The sequence below is a fragment of the Crotalus tigris genome, unplaced genomic scaffold, assembly GCF_016545835.1.
Source record: "Crotalus tigris isolate CLP2741 ecotype Arizona unplaced genomic scaffold, ASM1654583v1 scf7180000017545.3456711, whole genome shotgun sequence".
Lineage (NCBI taxonomy): Eukaryota > Metazoa > Chordata > Lepidosauria > Squamata > Viperidae > Crotalus > Crotalus tigris.
In genome coordinates this window covers 2162335-2183422 of record NW_024096464.1, presented here as the reverse complement: position 1 = coordinate 2183422, position 21088 = coordinate 2162335, and the positions used below count along the sequence as shown (strand labels likewise).

The 21088-nt window shown below is 43.1% G+C and overlaps 1 protein-coding gene across 3 annotated transcripts in view; it reads left to right on the top strand.

The window, feature by feature from the left end:
- Nucleotides 1-21088, top strand: part of RGS6 (regulator of G protein signaling 6) — a 222338-nt gene that overhangs the window by 47801 nt on the left and 153449 nt on the right. The window lies entirely within an intron of this gene.

Here is a 21088-nt window from a genome sequence, read left to right as displayed (position 1 = left end):
CTACATTAAAAACAGCTAACTACTAAATACTTCAACATAGTGAAGAGGGAGCTGCTTTCACAATCTGAGATAGATTAGCTACTCATTACATCCCCGACTCAAAAAGATCCAGAACTGGATGTGTCCCATTAGGAATACTTAAAAGTAGCTCTTGCTTGGCAGCCAGGAAGTACATTTGTTTATCTCTTGGCTTTGCAAACTTTGGTTCAACAGAATACCGATGTTAAAGAACTCAGGCCCTCTCCCCTGAAATGATTTTTGTCCCAGTATATTTTGGTTGTCCGAGTAGGAAAATGGTCAATTTCAACCAACTATATCAAATTGTATATTGCTAATTGACAAGTTATGTATTGCAAACCCATCCTTCCAGTGGAATTGCTGTTTATTTAAAGAAGATTGGAAAATGAAGATAATCAGGACGTACCCAGGGCCCTTGGCTAGCATTTCTTCTCCATTCATTAAAATGCCAGGAATATTCAGGATTTGTAATGGAAAATTTAGTGAGTACAAGAAATCTTATGAATACTTGAGCAAAACATTCACAGTATGATGGTATATCCTCCATAATTTGAATCTGATACAGATAGCATCAAATAATATATTGTTTTACAATATATTATATAGTATATAATACTGTTTCCCTAGAACAATCATACTTATTCTGGACTTAGCTATCCTAAATTGGCACATACATTTTACAAGGCTTGCTGCAGTTATCTTATAAAAGGTTACACAATTATGTGCCAACAATCCAAATGTGTGAATCAGACACAGATGAATACTTCTTCCGTGGTATTTTAATTATTTCTTTTGAATAAATATTATAAAGATACATTTTACATTTTACAATGTTGTAAAGATTTGAACATTGATGTTTTTGAAACAAAGCAAAAAAATAGGAATGCATATTTGCATCCGTATCTTTATGGAAATTTTGCAGTGAAATAAAGAGATTTATCATGGGTTTTGTAAAACAGAGGACGTAGGGTAAGCATATTTCATTTTAAGTCTCTTAAATCACCTGATGAATTATAGAGTTATCAAAAATAGGATTAGTCTGTGGTGAGTAATAAAGCAGAGGAATAATTCCAGCTTACTCTAAGCTTCAAGATTACATTCCTGAATTTTTGGCAGAAATGCATTTTAGTTTAATACCCTTCTCATGTGTGTGAACATGCATTTTGCTTTATTGTGTATTTGCTCTTTCTGTTTGTTGATATATTGCCACCTTTAAAGGCTGTATAGCAGCAGTCTCGTCAAAGAGATTTTTCAGAATTGGGCCTAATATATAAATTCACCTGTCTACTTTCTGTTTTAGTTGTTTCATAGTTGTTTCTGTGGCATTTTAAGACTCATAAAATGAGTCTTAGGGTTTAGCCCAATCCTTGGAGAATGAAATGCAGCAGAGTAAATTTAATGAAGAAAATTTGAGATGGTTGATGGCAGGAGGCAGCATAACTGTTGGGCCCAGAAAGCATGCAGCACTGGAGGCCCCTCTTCTCTGGTCACGATTATAGAAATTGATGGCAAGATTTTTGCCTTTTTTTTTAAGTTGGGAGGACAATTGAAAAATGTTACGTCAACTCTAAAATTTAAAAAGAACCTCCACCAATTTCCTCTCAAAACCACACTGTGTAAAATGGACACGCTGTTCACACATGCATACAAACACACCCCTTCAAAAAGGAAGTATAGCCTTCAGCTACTCAAGGTTTCCCACCCACAGTTTCTGGTGAAGCAGAAACAGTATCAGTGGATGCTCTCAAGGAAATGAACTGCAGGACCTATAAGCTTGCCTGGATTGGCTGTTCCTTTTTTTGTTTAATTAACAAGTGGCACTAAACCTGGATTCTTTGGCAATTCAGTTTCAGAATTTTAACTTAAAGTATGGAAAGAAGCAATGGACGAAGAGTTCTTTGGCGAACACAAAAAAAGGAAGAAGATAAAATGTGCTAAACCCTAAGGCCTGCACATTTTGTAATATATCTCTGAATAAATTTGTCAAAACTTACCCAAATTCTCTCTTGTGAATAGATCTGTGTAGGATGCTTGGGAAATCTCCATCTTCAAGCATTTGGTAAAAAGTAAACAGCTTGCCATTCTAAAAGCCACTATAAGCTGCTTTTCAAGAGCAAATACACCTCCATGAATATTCAGGTAAGCACAGAAGAGTTATTGGCAAGTGAGGGTACTTTTAGAAGGGTTTCTCTTGTAATATTTAGCATCCAGGCATACTTATCATGAGCCAAGAATTTTCTTTGGTATCCTGGCTGTGACATTTAGGATGCTGAAGCCAAAAGCCAATACCTTGAATTGAACCTGGATTACAACTGGTAACCAGTGAAGGCTTCCATGTACAATGATGCATGTGGCCTGCAGCAGAAAAATAATGGAAAAGATATATTCAGATATCCCCAAACATTTTTTTAAAATCAGCTATCTTCCATTCATAGTGGACTAATAACTTTCTGACTAATCTGTCTCAGAAGATTGAAGTTGTGAGATAAAATAAAGACAGGTAACCTCATGTAAGATGCATGGAGATCATGGAGAAAAGATGGCATATAAATCTAAGAAGGTCAGCCTCAAAATGTTTTATCCCAAGATTTTAGAATGCAGTTGTAATTTGAAAGGAGAATAATATGCTGTCAGTTGAAATTTGTTAAACTAGGAAACAAATTGTAGGAACATTTTCTATCCTTCCCCTTCTCCCCACTGCTCATCTATGTTTCAAAGCCATTGAACCAGTGCTGTCTGAAGACATTGCTACACTCATGTGGCCAACATGACATCGCAAAGCGCTGTTACTTTTCCACCGAAGTGGTATCTATTTATCTACTTGTATTTGTATGCTTTTTAAGGTGATCAACTTTTTTACAATGAAAAGGAGGACACAAATACATTGAAGAAAAAAATATCATAAATAAAAGAAACATTTTATTCATTGCAACAATAATACAGAATACACTATAATATGATAAATGCATAATAAAAACATTTGGAACAATAACATTTTATATTGTAATTATGCTTATATGCCGTGCCCCCGCCTGCAGCCGCCCTGTCAGCACTGCTGCCCCGCCATGTAGAGCAGGCCCCGTGGCTCCCAAAGCACCAGCTGCGCCGGCTCCAGCCCCGGGGGGCAGCCCGCCGTCAACACACCCCGTCTGCAGCCGCCCCGCCAGCACCAACGCCCACCCTGCACAGCCCCGTGTAGAGCAGGCCCCATGGCTCCCACAGCACAGGGTCAGCCAGCCACTGCTGCCCCTCACACCCCTGCCCGCAGCAGCCCTGCCGGCCCTGCCTCTTGCACCCGCAGCCATTATTGTCCTAGCAGGGCTGAAGATCAAGAGAAAGTTACCGTGGCATCGCCGCTCCAGTCTCCTCCAGGTATCTTTGGGACTAACTAGGAGATGGTGTAGTTGGGTAGCAGGGAGGGGTGCAAAGTTCCTGCCAATTCGCCTTCGCTGCAGACAACTTACATGTGCAAAGTTTGCCGGCCAGGTGTTTTGGCGCGCTCAGCAGCAATTCCTATTGGCTTTCGAAAGCCAATAGGAGGAGTAGCACAGCTCATGCAAAAGTTGAAAAAAACCATCAAAAAAGGTGCTGGAACGCCGTTCTGAGCGTTCTATGAGAAAAAAAAGCCCTGCAGATTAGTCTTCAAATATCGAAAAGGAGGACATGTAGGAGGACACTTTTTGAGGGAGGACAGAACTCACAAAAGGAGGACTGTCCTCCCTAAAGGAGGACGGTTGGTCACCTTATGCTGGGGCGAGGATGGGAGCTCACCCTATCACATGCTACTCAGGTCTCGAACCTGGGCTGCTGGCTTTTCAGTCAGTGAGCTCAGTGTCTTAACCACTGAGCTACACCAGAAAGAGAGTTTAGCTATCCAGTGATAGCAAACTGCTAAAATGAATTTTTTAATGGCCAAATTTATAGACTATATTTTTATCAACAAAAAGACTAATATGTAAATTTTCTCCATTTAGTTCTGTTTTTAAGAGAATAGAATTTGTTAACAACTGATCCATCTATTACTGATGCTGTTTCATCTTTCTTCCCAAACAATGTTTAAAGTGGTTTATGAAAATCAATGTGATTAATGAATAAGGACTTGGACAAGGATTAGGTTCAAGTCCATTCTCAGTCCTTGACAGTCATTATTTTTCAGCCCAATCTCTTCACAGGGTGTTGTAGGAGAGAGTTCTGTCTGTTCATGACCTTGAAAAGTAAGATATAATTGGCAACAATGAAATAAAAATGCAAATCATATTTACAGTTGAAATTTCATAAAAAAACATTACAACTACAATGAGTTTCTCAACACCCATTTTGCACTTGCTTGAATTTTGAATATCTCCCTCCTAAAATACAACACACAAGCTCTTCAACAATGTACTCCAACAAGCTCATTTTACCTAGATCTTGTAGGGTGTCGTTTGAGAAGTATAACGGCAAATAGCAATCTCGGTTGTGCTCATTTGTTCTTGACTGAAAGATCCTTTTGGCAATGCCAAGAAGTTTCCTGGCTTTTCCTTCTGTTTTCTTCTCATCTTTGCTAACATTTAACAAGATCTCTCTCTTCCATTTTTGCTTCTGTGGTGTGTGTGTGTGTGTGTGTGTGTGTGTGGTTTGTTGCTGTTTCAGCTCACTGACATGCAGTCCCAACTTGTTATTCTCCTTCTCTAAGGGTCAGGTCCCAAGTTACATTTTTCTGAGAAACAGAACTCTGCTTGCCTGCAAATGAGCTTGCAAAAATGTGATGGAATAAAAGGGATATGCAAATCTACTGAGTTTAGTTTGATGGGAAAGCAGTTCTGGTTCAGAAACAATTGTTTAAATAACTGTCAAGGCTATCTGGTTGTCGGAAAATCACAATAGAACTCTGTGATAATAATAAATAGAAGGTAGAAGGTGTAATATTCCTGAATAATTGTACCTATAGTAAAGATACCCAAATAGATATATATGGCGCCAGTAAAACAGAAAGATGGTTTAAATTTAACTCTTCTTCTTCTTCTTTGGCCATATCCATTATCGGACGTTGGTGATCATGTTGGAGATCCTGTTTTTATCAGCAGCCGCACGAAAAATGGTTGCTGAGTTTTGTCTAAACCAGTCCCTTAGATTTTGAAGCCACGATGTCCTTCTTCTGCCTGGACTTCGTTTGCCTTCAATCTTTCCCTGGAGGATTAAATGGAGTATGGGTGTCACATCACATGTCCGAAATATTCTAATTTTCGTTTTTTAATTGTTTTGATGATTTCCCTTGGCTTTCCCAGGCGGCTTATCACCTCCTCATTTCTGATCTTGTCAACCCAGCTTATACATAACTGCCGCCTGTAAATCCACATTTCAGATGCTTCTAGTCTCTTCAGGTGGCCTTCTGTCAGAGACCAACTCTCTACTCCATAGAGCAGGATAGAAAAAATATAGCATCTGACAAGCCTGATTTTCAGTCTTAAGCTTATGTCGTGACTGCAGAAGACTTTTTTCATTTTGAAAAATTTAACCCTGGGCAAGTATTTTGGATGTCTGAATTTTCTCAATGAGAACACTCCATTTCTTCCAGAGAAGAAATAACAGAGATGTGTTCAAGTACACAGCCATCAGTTTGCAGTATAGAAAAATTGCTGTTAGACATGCAAGGGAATGTTCAGTTTAATTGGTTTTATATATATATAATGTATACTATTTCAGGTATTTGTTACCCTGGTGTGAAATACTTGTGACTTTCAATAAGAAACTAGATGAAAGGTTAAGCCAAAATGAAGACAATAAAACGTGTGTGATTTACAATAATGATACATATGTCCATCCATGTATTATCCGCTTTAGTAGAGAGGAAGTCTACTTAATTTGAACATAAAGTGACAAATGCATCTCACCTACTACACATATTAGTCTATGCTGTCAATATATGAGCATTCTCACTTCTCAAGATAGAATAGTTGAATATTCTTACTAGTTTGCTAGAAAGAAAAGCGCTTGGTAATGTAAATGTGCCAGCTGAAATCGTAGCAAGACAGAATTCTTAAAACTTTCAAGAAAAAAAGTTTTGCATTCCAGTTTACCATTAACTTGTGCAACTTCTCTAACATATAAAAGTATCACAGTGCCAAGTGGCCATCTGCTCTGAATAACTAATAAGGAAATTGTTCACAAAAGTCTAACTGGGACTATTAATGAGAAGGAAATAGAGTAATTTATTTAATTAACACTTCATTAGGTAGACTTAGCTAATAAGCAGAAATGCACCTCATAGATTGCTGGGTGTTCTGTACTCCCTAATTGCTTATTATGCCAACTATGAAAATATAATGACAGGATCTTTCCTTTGGACTGGGGAGTGCAAAATAATATAGGTAAAATTTTCAGACCATCACTGAATACAGAACGAGGTTGTAATAGTTGAGAGATATTAGCATATTCTAAGATTTTTGTCACAGAATTGTGTTATGTATTTGGTTTCTCAAAAGCAAAAATGTGGTCAAGATAGTGAACCTGAGATGAGCAGATCCTGCAGCCTAATAGACTTGCAAAATGGTAGCCTAAAGCAGACATTCATAAGACTAATTTCAGTATTGCTCAGGAGTCTTATTCTTTTTTTAAAAAAAGTACAATATAACTACACCGACCCAACCTATTAGACTAGGGAGGCAGGCATTTTATGGGTCTCTTCTTTCAAGACAGCCCACCTAGTGCAGGGGTAGGCAACCTTGGCTCTTTTATGACTTGTGGACTTCAACTCCCAGAATTCCTGAGCCAGCTACCCCTGACCTAGGGGGACCAAGAAGAAGGTCATTTTCTGTAACAGCTCTCTCCCTATGGAACATCATCCCTGATCCTGGTCATTTTGGTCAAGGGAAGATAGCAGGTCCTCAATAATAAGTTAATTTGGGTGTGTGTGTGTGTGTGTGTGTGTGTGTGTGTGTGTGTGTGTATTAATAACATAATCTACTTTGATATTGAACTTTTGAAAACCTTTGCTTCTATTTTTAGTTAAGTACATTTTGGCATTACTCATATATTTTAAACCATGCTTCATTTTAACAACGATTTCTCGAAACAAGTTAGTCAATGTTTGAAATTCATGTGTTTTAAATATTGTTGTTGTTGTTAATTGCGAAGTCGTGTCCGACCCATCGCAACCCCATGGACAATGTTCCTCCAGGTCTTCCTGTCCTCTACCATCTTCTGGAGTCCATTTAAGTTCACACCTACTGCTTCAGTGACTCCATCCAGCCATCTCATTCTCTGTCGTGCCCTTCTTCTATTGCCCTCAATCTTTCCCAGCATTAGGCCCTTCTCCAGTGAGTCCTTCCTTCTCATTAGGTGGCCAAAGTATTTGAGTTTCAACTTCAGGATCTGGCCTTCTAAAGAGCAGTCGGGGTTGATCTCTTCTAGGACTGACCGGTTTGAACGCCTTGCAGTCCAAGGGACTCGCAGGAGTCTTCTCCAGCACCATAGTTCAAAGGCCTCAGTTCTTTTGCGCTCAGCCTTTCTTATGGTCCAACTTTCACAGCCATACATTGCAACTGGGAAAACCATGGCCTGGACTATACGCAGGCAGGGTGATGTCTCTGCTTTTTAGTATGCTGTCTAGTTTTGCCATGGCTTTCCTCCCTAGGAGCAAGCGTCTTTTAATTTCTTGGCTGCAGTCCCCATCTGAGGTGATCTTTGAGCCCAAAAAAATAAAATCTGTCACTACCTCCATTTCTTCCCCATCTATTTGCCAGGAATTGAGAAGGCTGGATGCCATGATTTTGGTTTTCTTAATGTTGAGTTTCAAGCCAACTTTTGCACTCTCCTTCTTCACCCGCATCAAGAGGCTCTTTAGTTCCTCTTCACTTTCTGCCATTAGAGTGGTATCATCTGCATATCTTAGGTTGTTGATATTTCTCCCGGCAATCTTAATTCCAACTTTTGATTCATCTAGCTCTGCCTTTCTCATGATGTGCTCTGCATATAAGTTAAATAGGCAGGGCAACAGTATACAGCCTTGCCGGACTCCTTTTCCAATTTTGAACCAATCAGTGGTTCCGTGTTCGGGTTCTCACTGTTGCTTCTTGACCCACATATAGGTTTCTCAAGAGACAAATGAGATGGTCTGGTACTCCCATCTCTTTAAGAACTTGCCACAATTTGTTGTGATCCACACAATCAAAGGCTTTTGCATAGTCAATGAAGCAGAAGTAGATGTTTTTCTGGAACTCCCTAGCTTTCTCCATGATCCAGCGTATGTTGGCAATTTGATCTCTAGTTCCTCTGCCTCTTCGAAATCCTGCCTGTACTTCTGGTAGTTCTCGATCCACATACTGCTGGAGTCTAGCTTGTAGGATTTTGAGCATAACTTTACTAGCATGTGAAATGAGTGCAATGGTGCGATAGTTTGAACATTCTTTGGCATTGCCTTTCTTTGGAATTGGAATGTAAACTGACCTTTTCCAATCCTGTGGCCACTGTTGAGTTTTCCAAATTTGCTGGCAAATTGAGTGTAGCACTTTTACTGCATCGTCTTTTAAGATTTTGAATAGCTCAGCTGGAATACTGTCACCTCCACTAGCTTTGTTGTTGCTCAGATTTTCTAAGGCCCATTTCACTTCACATTCTAGGATGTCTGGTTCGAGGTCAGTGACCATCTCATTGTGGTTATCTGGGATGTTAAGCTCATTCTTGTATAGTTCTTCTGTGTAGTTTTGCCATCTCTTCTTAATCTCTTCTGCCTCTGTTAGGTCTCTGCCATTTTGGTCCTTTATCATGCCCATCTTTGCATGAAACGTTCCCTTCATATCTCCAATTTTCTTGAAGAGATCTCTGGTCCTCCCTATTCTGTTGTTTTTTTCTATTTCTTTGCACTGTTCATTTAAGAAGGCATTCTTATCTCTTCTAGCTACTCTCTGGAATTCTGCATTCAATTGGGTGTATCTTTCTCTTTCTCCCTTGCCTTTCACTTCCATTCTTTCCTTAGCTATTTGCAAAGCTTCCTCAGACAGCCATTTTGCTTTCTTGCATTTCTTTTTCTTTGGGATGGTTTTAGTTGCTACCTCTTGTACAATGTTGCGAACTTCCATCCATAGTTCTTCAGGCACTCTGTCTATCAGATCCAGTTCCTTAAATCTATTTGTCACCTCTACTGTATATTCATCAGGAATATGATTTAGTTCATACCTGAGTGGCCTAGTGCTTTTCCCTACTTTTTCAATTTAAGCCTAAATTTTGCAACGAGAAGCTCATGATCTGAGCCACAGTCAGCTCCTGGTCTTGTTTTTACTGACTGTATAGAGCTTCTCCATCTTTGGCTGCAGAGCACATAGTCAATCTGATTTCTATGTTGACCGTCTGGTGATGTCCATGTGTAGAGCCGTCTCTTGGGTTGCTGGAAAAGAGTGTTTGTTATGACCATCGTATTCTCTTGTTAAATATTGTAGCCTAAAGCTAATCACAGTTGCTAGGAGTAACAGTTTCCAAACTTCCCTTCAATCTTCTCTGGAGGAGAAGGGGCTGAATACAAAAGGGAGAGCATGATCTTTGGTACCTCCATCCACACAGCAGTATAAACTAAAGCTTATTGTTAGAATGAAACCCGGCTCCTCCATTGTTGGTTTGCATTTCCAGGAAACACTAAAAAAAAAATGTCATATACAGTAGCAACAACAGTCAGTTTAGTTAAATAGCCCTCTTCTCTCCTTTTTTTTCTCTCCCTCTCTCCCTTATATCCAAGGATATAAGATTACTTGCTGGACTGTATTAATGTCATGTTCTAGTTTTGAAGCTGCCAAACTCCTGACAGCTTACAATGAAGTAAAGTTACAATAATAACTTATATAAAAGAAAATAAGATGACAACTGACTGGAAGAGCAACCCAGAACATTAAAACACACACACACACCAGACCAAAACAAACCACAAACACAAAAGCAAACAAGGAGCAAAACCATCATCCTAGGAGAATGGGAGAATAACCATATTTCATCAGTTTGTGAAGATGGGATCAGATCTTCAGAGAATTCCATTCCAAATTCTATCATTCAAAAGGGCATCATCCATCACTGAGAAGGCACGCTTCCTTTGTAAAATGGCTTAATGTTATATTGTAGTTTTGAAGCTGCCCAACTCCATAAGAATTGATGTTTTACAATGAAGTAAAGTTACAGTAACGGGACCTGAAGCATGCCCACTCTAGTTGACCTCACTGGATAGGCCAAAATATATGGAAACAAGTGTTCCCTCAATGTTGGCGAACCATTCAATGTTAGCAAACCTAATAGTTTGCCAACATTGTGATTTTCTGGGGCTGCATTTGTCTTTGGAAACTAAGGATGATTATTTGTTTTCCATCCCTCAATGCTTCTGCTCAAAAGAGGCCATTGGGTTAGAAATTATTTGTATTTTTAAAGGTTCAGTCAAAGGATTCAGTTTTAAGAGATCTTTAAAGTCTCTGTTGGGAATCCGTCTCAGACACTATGTGTCTGTGTATATGTACCAGTTCCTACTGATAAATAGCCTCTCTCTTTTCATTGCTCTGTTGTAGTTTGCTTAAGTGATACTGATTATATTCAGGGACCTTCATGACTCTTTGCCTTCGGTCTTCCATTTGGTATCCATTCCAGTACAATTCACTGAGCTTTCAGGTCACCGACTGTCTTCTCTGTACAGATATAAAGTCTTTACATGACATCTTTGGATGGCTTTGGGGGCTCTATGGTCTACACTTTAAAACAACCAGAGCACAACTGAAAGCCTCTCAACTCAATTTAATTCTTGCTCCTTTCCTGTGCCTGAAAATATATGCTAGGAAATCAGTGATGCAGATGATCATACTTGTAGGCTGCTTATTTAGCAAATGACATGTTTTGCTAAAGCATTAGCCTTTTCTTTAACCTGATTCTGCAAACAGAAAACTGTAAGAGAAGAGAAGCCTATTTGTTTGCAAATACTATCAGCATGGCATCTTGTATATTTCTGTTTGATACTGCCAGCTTCCCTAAGAGGCAGCTCCCTCAAAGCAAATTTTAGAGTCAGCTCCTTTGTATTAAAGAATACATTAGAGATTTTGTGATTTTATAAGTGCCATGCATGAAATATACTATATTCTATGATTGAAAGGCTGAATAAATAACCATTATTAATTAAAAAAATGATAGAATCCATGCCATCTGCTATACAAAATACATGTTCCCGAAAACATCTGGTAGATTAGGGAAGCAAGTACAGGGCAAGGGAACCCACCTGAAACTGAACAGGGAGATGGTCTTTTGATACATTGGCTAAGCAAAAATAAAGAGGGAGGGAGGGAGGGAGGGAGGGAGGGAGGGAGGGAGGGAAGGAAGGAAGGAAGGAAGGAAGGAAGGAAGGAAGGAAGGAAGGAAGGAAGGAAGGAAGGAAGGAAGGAAGGAAGGAAAGGTGATATGAGAACTTTTTTAAGTTGCCCTCTAATTAAAGCATCTATAAAGGAATATTTCTTGGTGTCAGTCTTATATTTCAACACTGTGCTGCATAATGGAGGAGCAAGTCTCTTTTTTCTGAATAGAGACACATCTCTGCATTCAGTAGCACAACCTGCATGATGAATGGGGTTGAAGCAAGGAATAAGAAGGACAGCCATTTTCTTTGGTGCACCTTTCTCTGGCTGTGAAACAGAAGTCTGCAGGAAAGGAACAGATAGTCCCTTTCTTGATGTCTTCCAGAGAACATTTGAAATTAAGCCATGAACCACAATTTATTACTTCTGGTATTTCTGCTGCTGTAGTTTAAATAGTGCCCAATTTATTGTTCCTGTTATTTTAATATAAACTGCCTAGTGCCTGTAAGGTTTGAGACAGTGAATAAATTGCATAATTGCAATTGCAAATTGCATAAAATTAATCCAAGGGCTGTGTATGCCCAAGATTTTCCATCCTGTACACTTATGACATACAGAAGCACACTATTCTCTTATATTACATATATGTGTAAAGCACACTTATTGGTCTCTTTGTTACGATGAGGCTCTAATTGTAACATTTATTATAACTGTCTAAGCAGACCAAAAACAGCAGGGTTGTTGAAACAAATTTAAAATAGTTAATGATCTTAGACCAGTGGTTCTCAACCTGTGGGCCGCGACCCTATTTGGGGTCAAACAACCATTTCACGGGGGTCGCCAAACAACGCAGTCCGCCATTTTTCCCCCCTTTTCCTTAGCTGTGCTACTCCCTTTTATTCTATTGGCTTTTGAAAGCCAATAGAATAGACTCTCTTGAATAGAGTCTAATTCTATTGGCTTTCAAAAGCCAATAGGAATTGTCCAGGCTGTCTCTGCCCTGCTGAGCCCGCCAAAAGTCCCATTCTGCAAACGGTGCTGCACCAGTTGAGTAGTCCTCGACTTACGACCTGTTGAGTAGTCCTCGACTTACGACCGGTTGGGGGTTACGGCATTAAAAAGGTTGAGAACCACTGTCTTAGAAGAATTATCTTTACATTTGGCAAATGTTATAGCTGTGAATGGTTCTCAAGTGATTTGGAAGAAATATTTTAGACCTCTAAATTATTCACTGTGACAGGCTGACTTTTTTCAGGATTTTGTATGAGGCTGCAAAAAAAAGATAGATCCATTTAAAATGCACACACACAGACACATAATTTAAATTTATATTTATATGTACACACAACACAGACACACACACATTTTGCATAATAACTGCTTACCCTGAAATCGTAACAGAGCTGTGCAAAAACATTTTTTCCAAAAGAACCCTCTTTCTATAAGAATAATGTGGTCCTCTTCCTTTTGAAATTCTGGACCATGGAACATTTATGGAAACAGGTTCAACACCTTTCTTTTAAATGAGAAGCCAAAAACTGAAAGTCTTCCTTTTATAGATGCCTATGGAATTCTAGCTTCAAAGCCTCAACAGTCATTCAGGATCATGGCAGAGGTTATATCAAAACAGAGAAAAGAGAGGCCAGAAGTGAATTGCTTCCATTCTAATATCTCAAGGAGGCTGTACTGTAGCAGCCTGCAGAATGAGATGAGTGTGACCCTCCATCTGGCAATACTTCAAAAGCTATTTTTTTTCTTTCTCTAGATGAGTTCTGTTCATTTCATTTATTCTCAAATTGCTTGAGAATTTTTCTTGGTGATAGTGGGGGCAAAGGGGCGTTGCTACTGGTGATGTTGCTTTATTATTACATATCTTCCCCATCATGCTGGAGCCTCCCTGGCTGATCCATACTTCCCAGTGAAAAGTATCCCCTTGTAACATCTTCCTTTGGAACTTAATGGAAGCGTTTTAAATTTCAAAGGTGCAAATTGCTGGAGAAATTTTATGCATTAACTATGTCAAGGTAATAATTTAGAAGCCAACCAGCTGATTTAAAATGTATGATGTAATGATGGGAATGACTCAGCAGGGTCTATGTCCCTTTAAGAGCCAGCTGGGTCTGTGTCTCTTTAAGAGCCTTGTATAAAAGGAAAGGCTCTCTCTTCTGTTTCCTGCTGTTACTGCTGTATGTTGGAGCCTGCTGTATTAACAAGTGTATGTATGTTGTTTCTGGTGCATGATATTGTAGATAGTGAAAGATAAACCATCATTTACTATAGACCACTGTTTACTGTGTTTAATCCTATGTTATCTCAGTGCAATAAGACTCTGACACAGTAGGATACTATACCCAGTGTCCCAACAGATATGGAGCCAGGTTGAGAAAAGCTCCTTGATATCTCTAAAGACTTTCTCCATTTTGTAGGAAAAGAGAAGGATGTATTGATCCAATAAACTTCATGAACTAGCTAGTCCTTAGAGAAGTGCATATTTATCTGATGCAGGTAATATGATAGATAGCACCTCTGCTAAGTTTCTGAATTATACCTTTAGTACTTTCCAAAAGCTCTGGTTTAGCTCTACTCTCCTTAATGTGGGATCTGAATTTACTTGCTATTTTTTATTTTATCATATTTATATTCTATCCTGGGTATGAATGCCCCCTCCCCAATAAAAATTGATATAATAGATATAATAATTAAAAAATCTCAGTATAGGCGTCATTCATTTAATCGAGGCACTAAATGCCCCATCCTTATAACAGGACTGTTTGTGCTTGTTCTCCAGCACTGGAGATGGATAATCCACGCAGTGGGTTGAGACTGTATTCCTGGCCAATCAGATCAGTCAGCCAAAGTTGCCACGCCCCGTCTTGGACCATGATCCTTAGTCTTGACTGATCTGGCCATACAGAGACACCTACAACTTTTGGCTCCTGGGTAGGTATAGTTCCTTTCCATTAGGGGGGATTTTTTCTAGTAGCTGAAATTGCTTAGTTTAAAAGTTAATTAGAGATAATTTAATTCAATTTAATTGATCACTCAAAAATTTCCTTGCTAAATTGTAAAACTCAGGAAGTCAGATTCCTACAGGGGAAACCACCCCCACTTAAAAGGGGGAAATCCCTAACTCCCCTCCCTAACCAACCCCAGCCACCTTCCAGCAGCCGGCAGCCGCCTTAAACAAACGGGGAGGCTCGGGCAACCCCTCGCGTTTAAAACAAACAAACAAAAAAAAAAAAGACAGAAAGGCAAGCAGTTAGCGAGGGAAGCGGAGGACAAAGGGGACGCATGCTGGGAGGGAGATTGATTAAGGGAAACAGCTGGCGTGCGAAGGAGCAGTCTTTTCACTCCAGGCTGCTCAGGATTTTTTAAACGAGGCGCCATTGTCTGCACAGCTGGAAGCACGCGCAGCTCTTTGTTACAACCGCACGTGGCATAGGCAGCCTTGTTAACACATGCGCAGTAGTTTCCTGGCAGCGGCGGCCATATTTTTTGTCCAAACAGGGGAGTTAAAGTTCCTTAAGAAAGCTAGGTTCAGCCGCTGGAGTGAATTAATAGGCAAGCAGTATTGGGGTACTAAAGCATCTATTATTCATTCAGAGACATTCAAATCAGACACATAGCTACTGGTTCCAGGACTTGTTGTCTTCTACCTAAAGTAAATAAGAACCTTTCATAACTAACTGTGTTTAGTTGCCTTTGGCTCCTTCCAGACTTCGGGTCCCCCATTAGTGGCCCGTACGCCTCTGGATTTAGTGGTGGGTTCCAGGCATCCCCTAGTCGCGTGTCTGTCCTTACCCACCATAGTCAAGCCGGGTTCCAGGCATTCCCATTAGCGTGCCTGTTCTTATCCGTGCACAGTGACTAACTCTGACAATTTTGCAGAGTCTGCTCCTGAGTTCCAGACGCCCCCAGTAGTGCGCCTGTCCTTACTCAAAGTTGGAGCTCTCCTACTACCTGGGTCCCCCCTATCGCGGCCCAGCGTTAGTGGAGAATGGAGGAAGCAATCATTCCCTCCACTGGAGCCCCGCCTTCATCCTCTGGAGCACCTGCTTCAGAGGATTCGGAATCCTCTGCAGCCCCTAGAAAGGCTGCAAGGAAGTCATCAAAGAAGGCTGACAAACAGGCAATCAGAAGACACCAAGCCCTAGAAAAAGAGTTCGACAGAGCCCAGAAAAGGGCCAGAATTGAAAATAGGCAGAATGGGGGAATAGGTCCTGATCTACCGCTGGGTCTCCCTTCATCCCCACGGGCCATTTGGTCATTAGGGAGCTCATCACAGTCCCAAACAGAGGGTGGGATAGGCGAATTCTCATCGCTCTCCCGATCCCCCTCCCCACGGAGGTTACAGGAAACCCCGAGGACCATGCTAACCACAGCACCTGCAGGGTCGCAGGCAATGGTCACTCCTCCTGCATTGACGGGGGATCTGCTAGCTACCCTAATAGCACAGGCAGTGGACCGTGCATTTGAGGCCAGGGCTCAAACTTCAAAAGCCAAGCCTCTAGGACTTAGAACGAGGCATCGGGAGGAAACGGAGGACCATCAGGACCTCTCCTCCGTCTCAGACTCGTCGGTCTCTGAGGAAGCTTACCTGGACCAGCCAGGTACGTCACAAGGGATTCAAATGTCTGAGGAGGAGGAGGACACCTCACCTCAAGGGCCGTCCTTCAGCGGCCTGTTTAACCCTTCTCTTTTTGTTACTATTCTGCGCAAGGCTGAGGCCACAGCCCATCTGGGGCATGGGACACCAGCGGAGCCTGTCACAGTTGACACGGAGGCTGAGCCGACGTTCGCCGAAAAGGTAACCACTCAACACCGCATACCATGCCCGACCATGTTCCTAAACACAATAAGGAAACAGTGGGCAGCGCCAACCTCCCTACCGCTTCCTAGCAATGCGGAGAGGAAGCTATTTAATGTAGCAAGGGAGCTAGAGGGAACATTGGAGGTGCCGGTGGTGGACGAACCCATAAGTCCCCTGATATTGGACACGGCCATATCAGGAGATTTTGCTGAGGCTCTTAAAGCCGAGGACCGAAAGAGTGAGTCCAACTACAGGAGAACGCACCAGGCAATAGCTTGGGCTACCAGGGCGTCTACCTCCGCGTCCTTTCTCACCAGAGCCACACTTTGTTGGCTCCGTGAGTTACAGGGCCGGGTTCCCATGGAAGATATACGCACTCACCAGGAACTCAGCAAAATGGTAGCGGCTACGGAATATGCGTCGGACGCAACACTTTTAGTGACCAAGTTTTCAGCCAAGGCAATGGCGGCAAACAACACGAGCAGGCGCATCCTCTGGCTAAAGAACTGGCAGGCGGATACCAAATCCAAGTGGAAATTGGCTTCGGCTCCGTACCAAGGGGCAAAGCTGTTTGGTGAGGCACTAACGCCATACCTGACAGAGAACAAGGACAAGCGCAAGGTCCTTAAACACATGCTTAAAAGGCAGGACAAGAGACCCGGCTCCTGGGGAAGGAAACAATCCTTTCGTACGGAAGCCAGGGTCAACTACTTTCAAAATTCCCAACCCTTCCAAGCTAGACAGGATAGGGAAAGACAGGGGGACAGACAGAACACAAGACATAGGCAAACACAGGGAAGACGGCCCTTTCGGGGGAACAACCGCCCCTTCCGCCGTACCAGATGACTCCCGCCCAGACCTTCCCATAGGGGGCAGACTAGCAGGGTTTGCTCCCCAGTGGGAAGAGACCACCACGGACGTATGGGTCAGGAACACCATACGTCATGGTCTATCTCTAGAATTTCTCTCAAAGCCCCCGAACCGCTTCCGCCCGTGCCCCTGTCCCACAAACCCAACAAAGAGAAGGCTCATGAATGAGGCCGTTCAGCACCTTCTAAACATACGGGCCGTAGAGCCGGTGCCTATGAACCAGAGAGACCAGGGATTTTATTCTATCCTCTTCGTGGTCCCAAAACCCTCGGGGGTTTGGAGAGCCGTTTTGGATTTGAAAAGGCTAAATTTCTACATAAAATACCGCAAATTCAAAATGCAGACACTACGCTCCATCCTTGGAAGCGTAAGGAAAGGGGATTTTCTGGCATCGATCGACCTCACGGAGGCATACTTGCACATCCCTATCTCTCTGGCTCACCGCCGCTTTCTACGGTTTGCCTACAGGGGGCACCATTTTCAATACAGGGCACTTCCATTCGGCCTGTCATCAGCGCCCAGGGTGTTCATCAAGATTCTGGCAGTTCTGGCAGCACACCTAAGAAACGTACCAGTCAGAGTCCAGTGCTACCTGGATGATATTCTAATCCAGTCATCGTCCGCCCAGCAGTCTCGGGCGGACCTAAAGTTAGTGATAAAAATGCTGCAGGACCACGGCTTCTCGGTGAACTTTCCAAAGAGCCATCTAACCCCAACTACGAGAATACTCCATCTGGGAGCGGTCATAGACACAAAGGAATGCAAGGTGTACCTATCACAGGAACGCCTCAGCAGCATAAAGAAAGCCGTAAAACAGGTAAGCCGCGGTCAGTCAGTGACGCTGGTCTGCCTCTCCCAGCTGCTAGGGAAGATGATATCGACCATAGCAATAGTTCCTTGGGCAAGGCTGCACTCAAGAGAACTGCAATGGTTCATGCTCCCGTTTCAGAGACAACAAATCAGTGCATCCCGGAAGAGGGTAGGCATACCTCTGAGAGTACGACACTCCCTCAGGTGGTGGCTATCTCCAGCTCTCCTCAGGGGGTCCCCCTTCAGGGAACCAGACAGAGTAGTAGTCACAACAGATGCGAGCTTATTCGGCTGGGGAGGCCACTTGGGGACCAAGTGGACACAGGGCCGCTGGTCAGCGGTGGATCTCCGACACAACATAAACTGGCTCGAGCTGCGGGCTATTCACCTAGCGTTAAGGCATTTTCACAGCAGCATAAAAGGCAGGCACGTACTGGTCCTGACGGACAACGTGACAGCCAAGGCCCACATAAACCGTCAGGGGGGCACACACTCTCGCTCGCTCTCGGCCGAGGCCCTCCTACTGGGGGCCTGGGCGGAACAAAATCTGGCCTCCATAAAGGCCGACCACATATCGGGGGAGGCAAACATCCAAGCAGATCTGTTGAGCAGATCAACAATAGATCACTCGGAGTGGCAACTACACCCGAGGATCTTCAGGGAGGTCTGTCACCGCTTCGGGCTTCCCCAGGTGGACCTTTTTGCCTCTCCTTCCAATGCCCACCTAACTCGCTTCTTCTCCCGATTCCCATCCAAGGGAGCAGAGCAGACAGACGCGTTATGGAGCCCATGGCCAAGGGGGCTCCTGTACGCGTTTCCACCCTTACCTCTCCTTCCGGCGATAGTACGCAAGATTCTGCGGGAAAGGGCCGAGGTAATCCTTGTGGCCCCTTATTGGCCAAGGAGACCTTGGTTCGCAGACTTGAGGAGTCTCTCCCGCACGAATCCATGGCGGATTCCTCCGGAGAGGATCTCCCTCAAGCAGGGGGAGATCTCCCACCCAGAGCCACAATGGCTACAACTAGCCGTCTGGCTCTTGAACGGTCAATTTTAGCAAGGGGGCTTGCTCACAGGGTGTAATTAGGGTCATACAGGCATCAAGGCGCCCCTCCACGAACCGTATCTACGAGGCCACGTGGAGAAGCTTCCAATCATGGTGCTCTAAACAGGAATTGTTACTCGAAGGGATCACAATTCCCAAGATCCTAGAATTTTTACTAGATGGCCTAGAGAGGGACCTCTCGCCAAACACACTGCGCAGGCAAATCGCCGCCCTCTCAACTATACTTTCTGCCAGCCCCGGTGAATCCTTGGGCAAGCATCCCTTAATACGATCCTTCCTCAAGGGGGCTGCGAACATCAGACCGCCAACCGTGCACAGGTATCCATCGTGGGAACTACCACGAGTACTACAAGCTCTTACCAGAGCGCCCTTCGAACCACTCAAAACATGTGACATTCGCTATCTGACCCATAAGGTAGCATTCTTGGTAGCCATCACGTCAGCTCGGCGGATATCCGAGTTAGCTTCTCTCTCAATGAGGAAGGACCTGTGCCATTTTCACAGGGACAAGGTAGTCCTAAGAATAGACCCTTCATTCATTCCAAAGGTCAACTCCCTTTTTCACAGATCACAGGAAATAGTCCTACCAGACTTCTGTCCAAACCCAGCTCATCCCCTGGAACAACAATGGCACACCTTGGACGTACGCAGGGCACTAAGACATTACATTTCACGCACAGCGGAATTCCGACGCTCGGAAGCGCTTTTCATATCCTTCCACCCCGCTACTAGGGGCCGGAAGGTCTCGTCCTCTACCATCGGTAGGTGGATTAGGGCATGCATCACGGGGGCATACCAGGCGGAGTCCTTGCAAGTCCCCAAGCATATCACGGCCCATTCCACAAGGAGTGCTGCCACCTCAGCAGCATGGGCCATGCAGGCTTCTATTGAAGAGGTATGCAGGGCAGCCACTTGGGCCTCGCCCTCTCCATTCATTCGTCATTACAAAATCGACAGGTACTCCTCTGCAGAGGCCTCCTTCGGTAGGAGGGTTCTCCAGCAGGTGCTAGACCAAAGTTGCACACGGGACCAGTCTATTCCCCAACCCAAGGGACAATAGGCTTTGGTATGTCCCACTGCGTGGATTATCCATCTCCAGTGCTGGAGAAGGGGCGTTGACTTACCTGAACGCCTTTTCTCAGCACGGAGATGGATAATCCACACCCACCCTTATAGACTAGAATAATAGGGTATATTTAGTGGAGCCAAAACGTCTTACTGTCAGTCAATGGCTGCGCTCGAGTCAAGACTAAGGATCATGGTCCAAGACGGGGCGTGGCAACTTTGGCTGACTGATCTGATTGGCCAGGAATACAGTCTCAACCCACTGCGTGGATTATCCATCTCCGTGCTGAGAAAAGGCGTTCAGGTAAGTCAACGCCCCATTTCAAATGTAGAGTTGGGCCATCCATATTCCTAGGAGCAGAGAGTTCCCTAAAATAGGGGCTACCACTAACAAGGCCTGCTGTCTGTTCCATACCCCTGAACTACTCTACAGGTATTTGAAAAATTCTCCAGAGGATGCAATCTACATCTTTGCCAGTGTCAGAGTTCTCAGGGTCTAGGCAGCACGTGATCTTATGAGCAAAAAGATTTAGACAGCTGTCTATTGCTGTGTCAGAGGGGAAAATAGTGTCAACAGCTAGGAATGAGAGAGGATGGATTTCAGAAATGAGTCTCCTCAATTCAGAAACAATCAAAATTACTAAGGTTCATAATGAACTAAGGCTTGAGACCAAAGTCAAAAATAACAAAAAAAGCTTCTTTCAACATGTAAAAAACAAGAAAAAAGTGAAGGAAATGATTGGTCTATTAGTGGGTGAAAGTGGCAAGAAGGTGACAGCAATAGGGAGAAAGCAGAACTATTTAACTCGTTTTTTGCATCTGTCTTTACACAAAGGGAAAAAACAGACCAACCTATCAAAAACAGTGCCATAAAAATAGAATAGAAACACAAGTTAAGATAGGCAGGAAAATGGTAAGTGAGCACCTATCCAGCCTAGACGAGTTCAAATCACCAGGACCAGATGGATTATACCCCAAGATTCTCAAGGAACTGGCAGATGTGATCTCAGAACCATTGAACTATATTTTTCAAAGATCCTGAAGCACTGGGGAACTACCAGAGGACTGGAAAAGAGCTGATGTAGTTCCCATCTTCAAAAAAGGAAAGAAAAATGGATCCAGGAAACTACAGACCTATCAGCCTGACCTCAATACCGGGGA